At 48.2% G+C, this 12145-nt stretch overlaps 1 protein-coding gene across 6 annotated transcripts in view; it reads left to right on the top strand.

Moving 5' to 3' along the window:
- Positions 1 to 12145, top strand: part of NEDD4L (NEDD4 like E3 ubiquitin protein ligase) — a 290593-nt gene that overhangs the window by 142034 nt on the left and 136414 nt on the right. The window contains exon 1 of one of the 6 annotated variants that reach the window (XM_058676804.1): positions 2392 to 2523. The exons of 4 other annotated variants lie outside the window; for them this stretch is intronic. The gene's annotated coding sequence lies outside the window, so the exon portion shown is untranslated. Of the gene's footprint in view, positions 1 to 2391; positions 2524 to 12145 lie in introns of those variants that run through there. One more of the 6 variants, XM_058676805.1, reaches the window with a different exon arrangement.

Below are 12145 nucleotides of genomic sequence, written 5' to 3'. Positions count from 1 at the left end.
GTCTGCAGGGCACACCATAATCGGGTGCTGCAGGCTGGGATACTTCAGTGCTGCATGTTTGGCTTCTCACGGTTCTGGGGGTCTGGAGATCAGATGAAGGAGTCACTGGGGTAGATCCAGTGGAAGCCTTTCTCCCCACTTCCAGGTGTGCACATCTGTATTCAAGTCTCCCTTCTGCAAGGGCTCAGTTAATGTGCAATGAGGACACATCCTAATGGTCTCCTTGAAACTTAGTCACCTCTTTAAAGAACCTGTCACCATCTGAGGAGCTGGCAGGAAGTGGGTGGATTTGCACATCGGGATTTTGGAAGAATACACCTCAGCCCATCCCAGTTAGCTGACACCTGATGGGGGCAGGCTTGTTGCTAATGACCTTACTCTTGTAGTATATTGTGTTTATTATTCTTTAAGATTTATCTGTTAGTAAAAGACAGAGTTAACAGAGAGAGGGAGGGACAGAGAGAGACTGATGTTCTTCCATCTGCTGCTTCACTCCCTGAATAGTCACAGCAACCAAGGCTGGCCGAGGTCAGAAGCCTGGAACTTCAGCTGGGTCTCCCACATGGGTGACAGGGACTCAAGTACTTGGGCCATTTTCTGCTGCTTTCCCAGGCACATTCGCAGTAGCAGGTAGCTGGAGTTTAAATGGAGCAGCCAGGACTTAAAACAGCGCTCAGATGGGATGCTGGTGTCTTAGATCTGTGATTTTAATAGCTGTGCTGCAGTGCTGACCCCTGTTGCTCAATACATGTTTTTTAGTCTTCCATCCAACATGCAAACTGAGATGTTGCAGCTTAATCTTGCAGTTTTGGATAGAGCCAAAGGAAATGGAATTCTTTCTTCTAAATTTAAGCTGTGGCGCCCTTGTGGGTATTTACCTGCTGAAGGAAAATAACCACTCTGGCGGTCTCTCTTGTGGTTTGGTGATGGGAGCCTCTCAGCGATGTTGCAGGTGCTCTGATTCTAACCCAGTTCCCACCTACTCCTCGGAGCCTTCTGCATTCCTCCAAGGCCTAGGGCTTCTCTGGCCATCTTTGTCCCTGTGCAGCCTCTGGACATTCCAGCGTCCGATGCCAGTGTGGACTCCAAAGTTTGCTGTTTGGAGTTTCTCAACAGGTACACTGGGGATGCCCCACAAATGAGCATGCCACCAAATTTGAATGAAGGCAGAAAGCTTTTTGCTGCAACTGGGAAAACTTCCTGCTTCAACCACACATACCTGCTGAGGTGAGGGTGCAGGGCTGTGTAGGTTACATAACAAGTGTGACTTCTTACAGCCAGGGGAGAAGGGAGTAGTGTAATGCCAGGCACAAGCTGGAGAACAGGCACTCTGACTTGCCTGGGAAGAGCAGCAAAAGAAGTTCAGGCACCTTTCCAATCACAGTGCACCCTTCCAGTCACAATGCAGTCTGGAGCTTAGCTCCATGGCCTGTTCCTGTGCCCTTCATCTGCACCCCAAGGTCGCATGGCTGGGCGCCTGAAACCTGGGGCTGCATATTAGCCAATGTGGGTTTATAGGGTGAGGCTGCCTCTCCCAGGACAGCAAATCCTCCCCTGCTAGTCTGTTTGGTGTTGGAGTTTTTATTGTATTGTCCTTGTTCTAACCGTCACCCCCACCAACCCCTAGACGTGTGTGGACACTGGATAGAAACTGATCCAGTTGTGAAGGATGGAAGGCTGACCTGTGCTGCCTGTCTGCCCCTGCAAATGGAGCCAATTTGCTTTTGTAGTGATATATATATATATATCTGACAATTTCCAGCCTCTGTTTCATTCTCAAATGGCTGCAGTGACTGGGGTAGGACCAGGGTCAGGCCAGAACCAGAAGTTCTATCTAGGACTCTTACATGGGTGCAAAGGACCCGGCACTTGAGCTACCATCCACTGCATCCCCAAAGGGACATTAACAAGGAGTTGGGTTGGAAGTGGAGCTGTAATTCTCAAACCTCAGTTCATATGAGATGTTAACGTCACACATGGTGGCTTAACTTGCTGTGGCTCGTTGCCAGCTCTGGATACAGCTTTAATGAGCCAAAACAGCCCAACCAGATTTAACAGTCATTCTGCAAATCATGTGAGCTGTGGTCGGTGCCCATCTGCTGTGGTAAGCCCTGGATGTTTCTTCCCACCCCTGGAGAGTTGTCTTTTGCAGAAGAGGTGCTGCAAGAGCATATGAGGTAACAACGTTATGGCACTGTGTGATGATTTAAGCTGATTTCTGAGCGGGGGTGGAGTTACTTAAGCCTTATGGTAGGGGTGGAGCTTGACCCAACTCCCTCTCTCCACCAACAAGCAATTCCTTCTAGTTGTCATTGAAGTGAATCATCAGTATAAGTAGCAAGCTCACTGAATTCCTTGCTCAGTTGTGTTCAAACTTGCCGGTGCTCCCGTGTCAGTAGAGGTGCGGAGAGACGCCGCTGGAAATCGAGGAGAGAGAAGCCCAAGGCTGCTGAAGTAGAATCCTGACAGAGCCACCTCAGCTCGTCTCCTTCCCGCCAGACAGAACCTTGGGGGAAATCCTAGGTAAGAGCGAAAAGACCGCTGTGTGTTCACGGTGCCACCAGACATGTGCTGTCAGTGCAGGATCCGACTGTGGTGGCATCCGGCGAGCAGACGAGGGGCGCACCCTGAGCCTTTGTGTGCTAGTGTTGCTTGGTGTTAGTCCGAGTCACGTGCAGAGAGTGGGGTAGATGGAGGTGGAAACCTGGGAGGGTTGTGTGGTTTCTCTGGGTTCTCTGGTCCATGTCTTGAGTATTTGGAATGTTGTATATGCCACATGCATCCCCTCAAGGAAAGCTCAGTGGTCTTTTGTGTTCGTTTTTGAAATGGATGGAAAATGTAGCCCACTAAGTTGTGCAGATGTGGTTTGCTGCTTCAGACAGATGTTGATGTTAAGAAGAGAGGATTGTGCTTTTCTTCCTCTTCTGTTTTGGGTCTCAATTCTGAGTATTTCTGACTTAGAAACACCTCCCTGGAGAAGAGGGAGCCCCCAGCTGTGCTGGCTCCATCTTAGGGCAAGAGGGGTGTGCCTGGAGAATGTCTTCTGCTCTTGGTGTGAGTTTTTGGCTAATAGTGATAGAATCTTCCCAATGATAAATGTTTATCAGGGCATTTTTGTTTGATGAGAGCCAGCAAAGAGCCCAGAGTGTGTTCTGAATTTTTCCTTTAAGCTTCACTGTCCTTTTCCAGCCCTTACCGCTCATGCAAATTCTCTTGATCAGCACATGAGTTTTGTTTCTTTGCCATCTCATTTGATGATGTCACTATCTGTTTGTGGACTTGCTAGTGTGTATCTTTATGTTGCCTAAATCTGGAAGAAATTTGACCAAGAGCCACAGCTTGGTACTAATCAGCCAGGTTATTTTCCATGAAGAATTTCTGATTATCATTAAATATTGATGAAAGTGGCTGGATTAAAAAAGAAGTGTGTCAACAATGTGAAATAGCCAAGCCTGCAGTCAAGTCTAGATTATTCTGTAATAAAATGCTTTATTTTGCATGGAAAAATGTATTGTCTTAGTTAGAGTCTGCTATTCAAACAACTCCATGGTATTCAGAGGGAGTTACAGATATTTTTAAGAAACTCTGTGAGGAGGACAGGTGAACTTAAATTCCACAGAAATCTGAATAGGATGATGGTAAAATTAGGAAGCAAGGACAAAGAATTCCTTCTTACATAATTAAATGGGAGAGGAACAGGAGGGCTTACCAGTGGCAGGTTGTTCTCAAAAGTTTCATTGCTGTTTTTGGTTTTGATTTTAAACAGACAGTTTGAGGGCTGTGTAGTGCATCTAAATTTTTGTTTTATTTTTTGGAAGATATATTTTATTTATTTGAAAGGTAGAATCAGAGAGGCCAACAGGAGAGACAGAGATCTCCATGCACTGATTCACTCCCCAAATGCCAGCAACAGCCTTAGCCTGGGCCTAAACCAAGTCAAAATCAGGAGACAGGATCTCCATTCAGGTCTCCACATAGGTACAGGGGCCCAAGTACTTGAGCCATCTTTTGGTGCTTACCCAGGTGTCTTAGCAGGGAACTGGGTCGGAAGTGGAGCAGCCAGGACTGCAGTGCTAGTGCCCAGATGGGCTGCTGTGTCGTAGGCATCAGCTTAGCTTGCTATGCCACAATACCAGCCCAAAAATGTTGATTTTTTTTTTTTCCAAGCAACAGATTCAGGACAGTCTGTTCATATTTCAGAACATGACATAAAGCATAAAGTCAGGCGTGAAATTATATGGGTTTCTCTGCTTGGGTAAGAAAATTTGTATTCCTAATTATGGATACAGTGGGAATGGATGGATGGTGGGGAGCCCTGAATGTGTGTACTGATGGAAAGGATGTGTACCATAAGCAATTTTGCTGTCATATGGGATGCGGTACTGTGGCAGTCTATTGCTCTTGGGGGTGCCTTAACGGCAGCACCTGGGCTGGTTAGCGCAGGAAAGCTTCCTCTTGTGCAGGTGGGCTTGGAATGGGCCCACAAGTGCTGGGTTCTCGGGCCATTCCCCTTTAGGGTATTGGCAGAAGCAGCCTCTCGATGGTTTTCAACCTTGTGGACTGTGTTCCCAGTGGTTTGGCATTCCAGAGGGCACTTGGCACTCCTTTGCCAACAGTAAACATTTGTGCTTCCTCTTCACCTTTCTAGAGAGCACACAGGTGGGCAGTGGGGTGTGGAGGTGGCTCCAGGTGGCATTCCACCACCAGGCAGGCAGGCAGGGCGTGTGGATCCCAACCAGGGACGACATTGGACTAATAGACTACTTTTCTCCCCTCTCTTAGAGGCCAAGGTTTTAGATCTCACAGATGGTACTCCCTGCCCTGTTCTTGTCCCCAAGGTTGAGTCAGCCAAAACAGTCAGGGCATCTCGTCAGGTACCCATGAGCTGTGCTCTCCACTGAGGCATAAGCCATTTGTTGATTCATCCTGAAGGAGTTCCTGGGAGAAAGGTTGAAGGTCAAGACCTTGATTGACAAGGTCTGCTAGGAAGTGAAGGAATCTGGACATTTCTGGATAGATGATCCCCTGCCCCTCCCAGAGGCAGTTAGCCAGGGGCCTTCAGACCCAGAAGACATACAGATAGGACAGGTTCAGGTGCCCTCGGAGGGACACTGAGGAAGCACATCAGAAGGCCCTGCTCCAGGTGATGTCAGCACCTTGCTCACTGCACCATTACTCACTTGGCTGGTTGCAGGCAGAAGGGTCACATGCTGTCAGCCACAGCCTGGACTGACTCAGGTCTGTGACGGGTGACGGTGATGACAGTGACGCCATGCCTGTCCCCCAGGGCAGGGCGTGAGGTCAGGGATTCTCCAGCAGCGGCTCATGGGCCTGGGGGTTTGGCGTGAGGGCACCTCACGTCACAGGGATGTGGACCTTTCAGGTTCCTTAACAGCACAGTGGTGTCTCTGTGGGCCAGGATGTGTCGGACTTGGTTAACAAAGCTTGAAACCCAAGGGAACCCTCTCATTTAATTCAAGCAAATGGTTTGGGCTGCATTTTAGCGTAGTCTGCTTTTTTGTTTTGCCCGATCTGTTGAGGTTGTTTTCTCTGCCATGCTGCTGTTATATGTGTGCAACTGTGGTCGCTCATTGAAAAGATTGTGTAACTCACCTGCCTTGTTCACCACGGGAAAATGGTTTGTGTTCTCACTGTTCTTTGATTGACAGTAAATATTTGGTGAGCGTGTCCTATGCTGGATGCTGAAGAGTACTTCTCTTTAAGTTGAGTTAAAGTGTGTGATTTTTGGCTTTAAAAAAAACTTATTTACTTGAAGGGCAGAGTTATGGAGGAGATAGGTTTAGGGACAGACTAAAGCCAGGTGCTTCCTCTTGGTCTCCTGTGTGAATGCAGGGACCCAAGTACTTGGGTCATCTTCTGCTCCTTTCCCCGGCATGTTAGTGGGGAGCAGCCAGGACTTGAGCAGGTGCCTGTATGGGATGATAGCATTGCAGGTGGCAGTGTCAGTATGCCACAGTACCAGCCTTAAGTTTTTGTTTTTTAAGATTTATTTCTTTTAATTGGAAAAACAGACTTATTTGGAGAAAGATCTTCCATCCACTGGTTCATTGCCTAAAAGGCCTCAACAACTTATTCTCTTATTCTAATCTAAAGCCAGGCGCATCTTCCGTGTCTCCCATGTGGGTGCAGGGTCCCAAGATTTTGGGCAATCTGCTGCTGCTTTGCTAAAGGTCACGAGTTGGATGGGAAGTGGAGCAGCCAGGACACGAACCAGCACCAATATAGGATATAGATGTTTGCAGGCAGAGGAGTAACCAGTTTGAACCATCATGCCGGGCCTTAAAAATATTTTTAAGTTTGATTTTGTCCCCTTCTCATTCTTGTTTTCATTTGGGTCACTTGTTTAAAAATATGTTAACGGTGGTGAAGCACTGGAGCCTGATCAAAGACAAAGCTGTCTTGTTTGTGTGATTATTAAGACTGGGAGCATAACTCCTCTCACTTTGTTAGCCTGATTAATGCAACTTTCCTTTTACTTGTTCGCTGAGACCAAGCTTTCCACAAGGGTGGACTGAATCCAGTTACTTGAGCCTTCACCCCTGCCTGCTGGAGTTTGCGTTGACAGGAAGCTGGAACGAGGAGCTGGGATTCAAACCCAGGCACTGCAAGGTGGGGCACTGCTGTTTTAAGCCTGGGGCTACATGCCCACTGTCCATAAAAACCTTTCTCTAATTCTCTGGTAGCAAGCCCTGCACTCTGGGTGAAGTGGTTTTCCTTATGGCACTGCCAAGGGAAATTCTCTGCTTTTGGAGAAAGCGAAGTACTTGCAGCAGCCAGAAAGATGACAAGAGCTGAAGGGTCTGAGAGTAAGAGAGGGGGAGGGTGGGAATGGGCAAGGGGTGAGAAGGCACACATCAGGGCACTGTCACTGTGGGGAGCGGCCAGTCCTGGGAGGTGAACATGACAGAGAGCAGAAGGCTCCAAGGGCAAAGCCAGCCTCCTGTAGCAGGAACTGGCAGAGGGGAACACCCCGGGAGCTGCCCAGAACAGGGTGGGCGGCGCAGCTCTCAAGGGAGCAGCCGTGGATCCCTGAGCTGTGCAGCAGGAGGCTGCTAGCCCTCACCGCCTGCAGTTGGCTAATCTTGGGTCTTTCTCACGTCACTGTGAAGTCACCACTTTGCTGTGCTTATGCACGCATCTATATTTGGCTTGGTTTCCTTTTCCGAGGAGGAGCAAAGCGTGGGCAGAGAACAAAGCAAAAAGCATCTTGCAAGTTCCTACAAGGTAGATCATGAAGTAGAGCAAAAGGAAAAGACAGGCCCACCCTTCCTAGATGCTTGGGTACCATCTCTTCACTTCTGGGTTGGAAACTGGGGTCGCCCGCATTGGTGGGACAGTCTGAGACAGAGCGTGCCATGCTGAGAAGCTGGGCACTTCACAGGGAGAAGTCTAGCACTGGCCTTGCATCCTTCCCACTGACAGCCCAAGGATCTTTGTCCCCCCAATTCTGTCATTTGCAAAACGGAATTGTGTTTGTGGGGGTGACCTCCAATGTCAGAGCGCTCAGAGCGCTCAGCTTCCCTAGTCTAGGTTGGTCGTGGTGCTCTCTGGGACCAAACCCAGGACACAGGTGACTTGACAGCCAAGGGAGAGGGGAATATGGTAGGTGGGGCTTCCTGTGGAGAGCAGCCCTGCCAGGATGGCACTCCATGACTTGCTGAGCCTCTCCTCCAGCACCCCAAAGAATAAAGTCATCATCTCTGTCTATCCTGTGACCTAGGGCGAGTTCCTATGCTCTGCCCAGGCACAGGGGAAGCTCTGGGGATGTAGCCTTGCTTGAAGGAAGCAGGCCTGACTGTGGCAGCCAGTGCTTGGTGCTGGCCACTGTGCTGAAGGGAAGGGCATGGGGTGCACCTGCCACATACCTTGTGAATATCTCAGCATTGCTTGCTGAGGTTAGCTGACAGAGTCCTCTGATTGCTTTGAGTTGTGCGTGGCAAAATTAGAAGACAAATTTGGGAATGTCTAGCTTCAGAGTTCATGTGCCCAGTTAGATTGTCACGATGCCCTCTATTCAGGGACCTGCAAAGGCACTAGAAAATTCTGGTGACGGATGGATGGCTATCCTTCCACTCAAGTAAATGGTGTCTTATCCCCATAGTCACTGCTCAGAATCACAGGTGTCCCAGAACAGCTACTGTCTTCCCCCAAACTCTAATGTCCATCCTCCTTGGTCACTTGCTCCTCTGCTTAGCAGTCTCCTTGGGTCTCCTGGGCACTGACCTGACATGTTTTGTGCTGTTGAGTGCCCTCCCTGGAATGGAAACTCCTGAGAGGCAGGGCTTCCCTTGTGTGTCCCAGGTGCTTAGAGCAGTGCCTGCCACTGGCAGTGTGCCTGAACTGAAGGGAAGGGAGCACTCCTCAGGGCTCATGCAGGTCTTCCCCCCGCCCCCCCCCCAGGGCTTCCTGGTCCTGACTCTGGCCATGGATGGCCTTGGTTGCTGCTGCTCCTCAGTGCTGGTGCTAGGAGACCAGTTGTCTGTACACAACTTTGCCAACCTGCACACACTGGTATGACAAGTGACTTCGAGGTCAGAGTCTAATCACCAGACTTTGTATTATTTGCTTTTGCTGAGGGTTGCATCTTGGCCTGCTGGCTTCTTTTGGAGAAAAGAAAGAGCTGACCACAAGGAAGTAGTCCTGTGGCAGTCCCTGCAACTGTTCACCTGTGCGGGGAGTGTCTCACACACAGGGGTTTCTCCTGCCTAATCGCCGTTCTGGTGTTCAGTGTCCTGCATGCTGCCTTGCTGAGCTCCACTAAGGTTTTCCTTAACCTTAATCCTTGATTAATTGCCTCTTGTTCAAACTCCCTAAGAGTGGCTTAGCCTCTGCCTTCAGCTTCAGCTTCACTGCTCTTGGGTTTCTTTGTTTCAACAGTGACATCAGAAAAACCACCCCCAAATGGCGAAGGAGGCTGTTGTGCTTCTGGCCAGACATGGCTGGTTGACAAGTGTTCTCTACTTACCGCCCACAAGGAATCCCGTAGCTGGGGCAGAAGTAACAGTAGGATCTTGTATTCTGCTTATGCAATGTCACAGAGGTCTGACCTCCACACTTGGCCCAGGAGAGGTACATTTTTGTGGATGAGGCTTTTCAGTCTGGCCTGGGCACCTCAATGTTGTGATACTATAACATGTTTCCTCAGATTGCAGGGAAAGGGAGAAACGCAGGAGAGAAAGGACGTCTAGAAGTTTGGAAAACAGAATCAAAAAGTAAGTTTCTTTCGGTGCAAGGACTTTTTGAAATCTATGCATAATTTTTTTTAAAAGATTTATTTTGCAAGCTAGAATTAAAGAGTGGGGAGAGACAGAAAGCCGGAGCCAGATGTTCCATCTACTCAGATGGCCACAACAGCCAGTACTGGGCCAGGTCGAAGCCAGGAGCTTCCATTGATCTCCCATGTGAGTGCAGGGGCATAGATACTTGGACCATCTTCTGCTGCTCTTCCAGTGCTTTAGAAGGGACCTTGATTGGAAGTGGAACAGCTGAATTAAATGTAGAAAACAAACGTGTTCATATGGGATGCTGGTGTTGTAGGTGGTTGCCTTATTTGCTACACCACAATACTAGCGGCCTTGCACAATTTTTTGGGAACATACATTTTTCATTAACTTTTTGAAGATCCCCTTCCAGTGCATAGATTTTAAAAATTATTTGTGTTAATGCACACATTAGTTTCAGATACCTTGTATGAAAGCAACAAATGGAAAACATTCATTGTTAAGTTTAATCTTAATGGTGGATGAGAATAATTTGGACAATTGGGTTAAATAAAATGTATTATTAAAATATCAAAAAATTCTACCGAATAGGAACCTGTCTTTTAATTCAATTTCTATGAACTGTTTCTTGAAACCTCATCACATATCCATAGAACTTACTCTAGCAAACATAATACTCTATCTAGTAAGTCTAGTGGCATAAAGTTTTCGTACTCGATTTAGCACCCTCACGAGATAGGGGTGGGCTGCGCAAGACCTGTAGCCTCTTAGTGATCTTGGAGCCCGTCCAGGTATTCCTTAGCTGGCCCTTCACTACTGAGTCACACCTGACACAGGAACTTAAGGGAAGATTTTTAAAACTCTGAGTGCCTTAGATTTATACCAGCTTTAACCAGGCTAAAACCACTGCTACCAAAATGGAAATCCAGTTTGGATGAGTCAGACAGGGGAAGAAGTTTCACTGTGCATAGCAAGTCCTAGAGACACAGCTCAGGGACTGCACAGCTCACAGAGGTGTGCAAGTCGGCCAGGATTTGTTTTTAAAGATTGATTTATTTCAGAGGAAGAGTGACCTACAGGAAGAGACAGAAAGATTTGTTCCTCAAATGGCTGCAACAACTGGGACTGGGTCAGGCTGAAGCCAGGAACTGCATCCAGGTCTCTGTTGTGGGCTCAGAAACTCAGGCTTTCAGGCCATCTTCCCCTGCCTTTCCTGGTGCATTGGTAAGGAGCTGGATTGGAAGCAGGGTAGCACTGTGCTATGGGATGCTGGTATTGCAGGCGGCTGCTTAATGAGCTACACCGTTGTTTGTTGGCTCTTGAATCTTATGAGAACTTCCTCTCCCCCTCCCTCAATAAATGTCATTTCTGCTTGGGAATACGCGAACCCAGATTTCCGATTGTGAATCCCTACCATATATTTATGTACAACTGGAAATGTATGCAGCCTATGGCACTCTTCTCTCCAGCTTCGGAGTGGGAGACATTCTCACTGAACAGCCTCTGTTCTGTTGATGGCTTTCTCTTCCTGTGATAATACAAGGACACTTCCAAATGTTCATGCAGAGGCCTACTCTGTGGCACAGAGAGTGAGCCGCTGCCTGGATTGCCAGCATTTCATGTGACACTGATTTAAATCCGGCTGTTCCTCTTCTGATCCAGCTGTCTGCTAATAGCCAGGGAAAAAGTAACAGAAGGTGGTCCAAGTGCTTGTGCCCAGCAGCCATGTAGGAGACCTGGATAAAGCTTCTGGCTTTGGCTAGGCTTAATGTTAGCCTTACCAGTCATTTGGGAAATGAGCCAATAGAAGTTCGTGTCTCTCTCTCTCTCTCTCTCTCTCTAGCTCCACAGGTCAAATAAAAATCAATAAATGTGTTTTTTGAAAATCGTGGAAAAGTAGAAGCAAGGGTCAGGCATTTGTTGCAGAGACCTCCAGAGGCTGTTGGGGGCTCAGGATGCTGTATCCCGCGCCAGAACGCAGCGGATTTGAGTCACGTCTGCACTTTTGCGTTTCCACTTCCTGCTGTTGTGCACCCTGGGAGGCAGTGGTGAGCACTCATGTATTTGGGTCGCTGCCACCCATAGGAAAGACCCTCTGGAGTTTTGGGATCCGGCTCTGGCCTGGCCCCAGTCCCGGTTACTGCAGACATTTAAAGGATGAGCCAGCAATAGGAGATTGCTCTATCAGTCACTTTCTCTGTCTTTCAAATAAAATAAAGGTTTTTTAAAAGAAAAACAAAATGAAGATTGGGAGCTGTTTGTTCATTGCTTGCATGTTCTGTGGTCTTTTTGCAGACCCTGCTGCTAAGAAGTCTCATTGTCTTCCCCTGCCCTTGTAGCCCAGGGAAAGACATCTGGGGGGAACGAGGGGGTGGACCTGTGCTGCACTCAGTGTTAGGGAGTGGTCAGGTGTCTGGGGGTTTGTTTGCAAGTTTAATGGACTCAAAGACAACTCTTGTAGAAATTACTGTGCAAGTTTTTTTGTTTGTTTGTTTGTTTTTTTGCTTTTTTTCAGAGTTGAGGGACTGTGTTAGTGCTAGGTGAGCCCAGGCCTACCTGTGGTTTGGGCACAGCCTGAGTGGTCATGGTAGGCTGCCTAGCATGAGAGCTAAGCATACTGTTTTAATGTTCTTTTGCAACTCAGGGCAGGTCTGTAATCCCTCATCTGCAGTTCCAAAGTGCAAAAGGCCCTGGAAGCTGAAACCATCAGCGTGGGTTTGTGTCCCAACCTGCTATGAAGGGACTGGAGGGTATTGCTGGCCCTTGTGTGCAGCACCTGGTTTAACCCTTCCTGGGCATCACGACATGACTTTAGCATTGGAGGGCTGTGGATGTAAGGGGTGTTATGTAATAATTGGAACAGTGACTGAGTCACCTTTCTACAATGAGGAAGAAAAACGTGA

The sequence above is a fragment of the Ochotona princeps genome, chromosome 18, assembly GCF_030435755.1.
Source record: "Ochotona princeps isolate mOchPri1 chromosome 18, mOchPri1.hap1, whole genome shotgun sequence".
Taxonomy (NCBI): domain Eukaryota; kingdom Metazoa; phylum Chordata; class Mammalia; order Lagomorpha; family Ochotonidae; genus Ochotona; species Ochotona princeps.
This window is presented reverse-complemented; position numbering and strand designations above follow the sequence as displayed.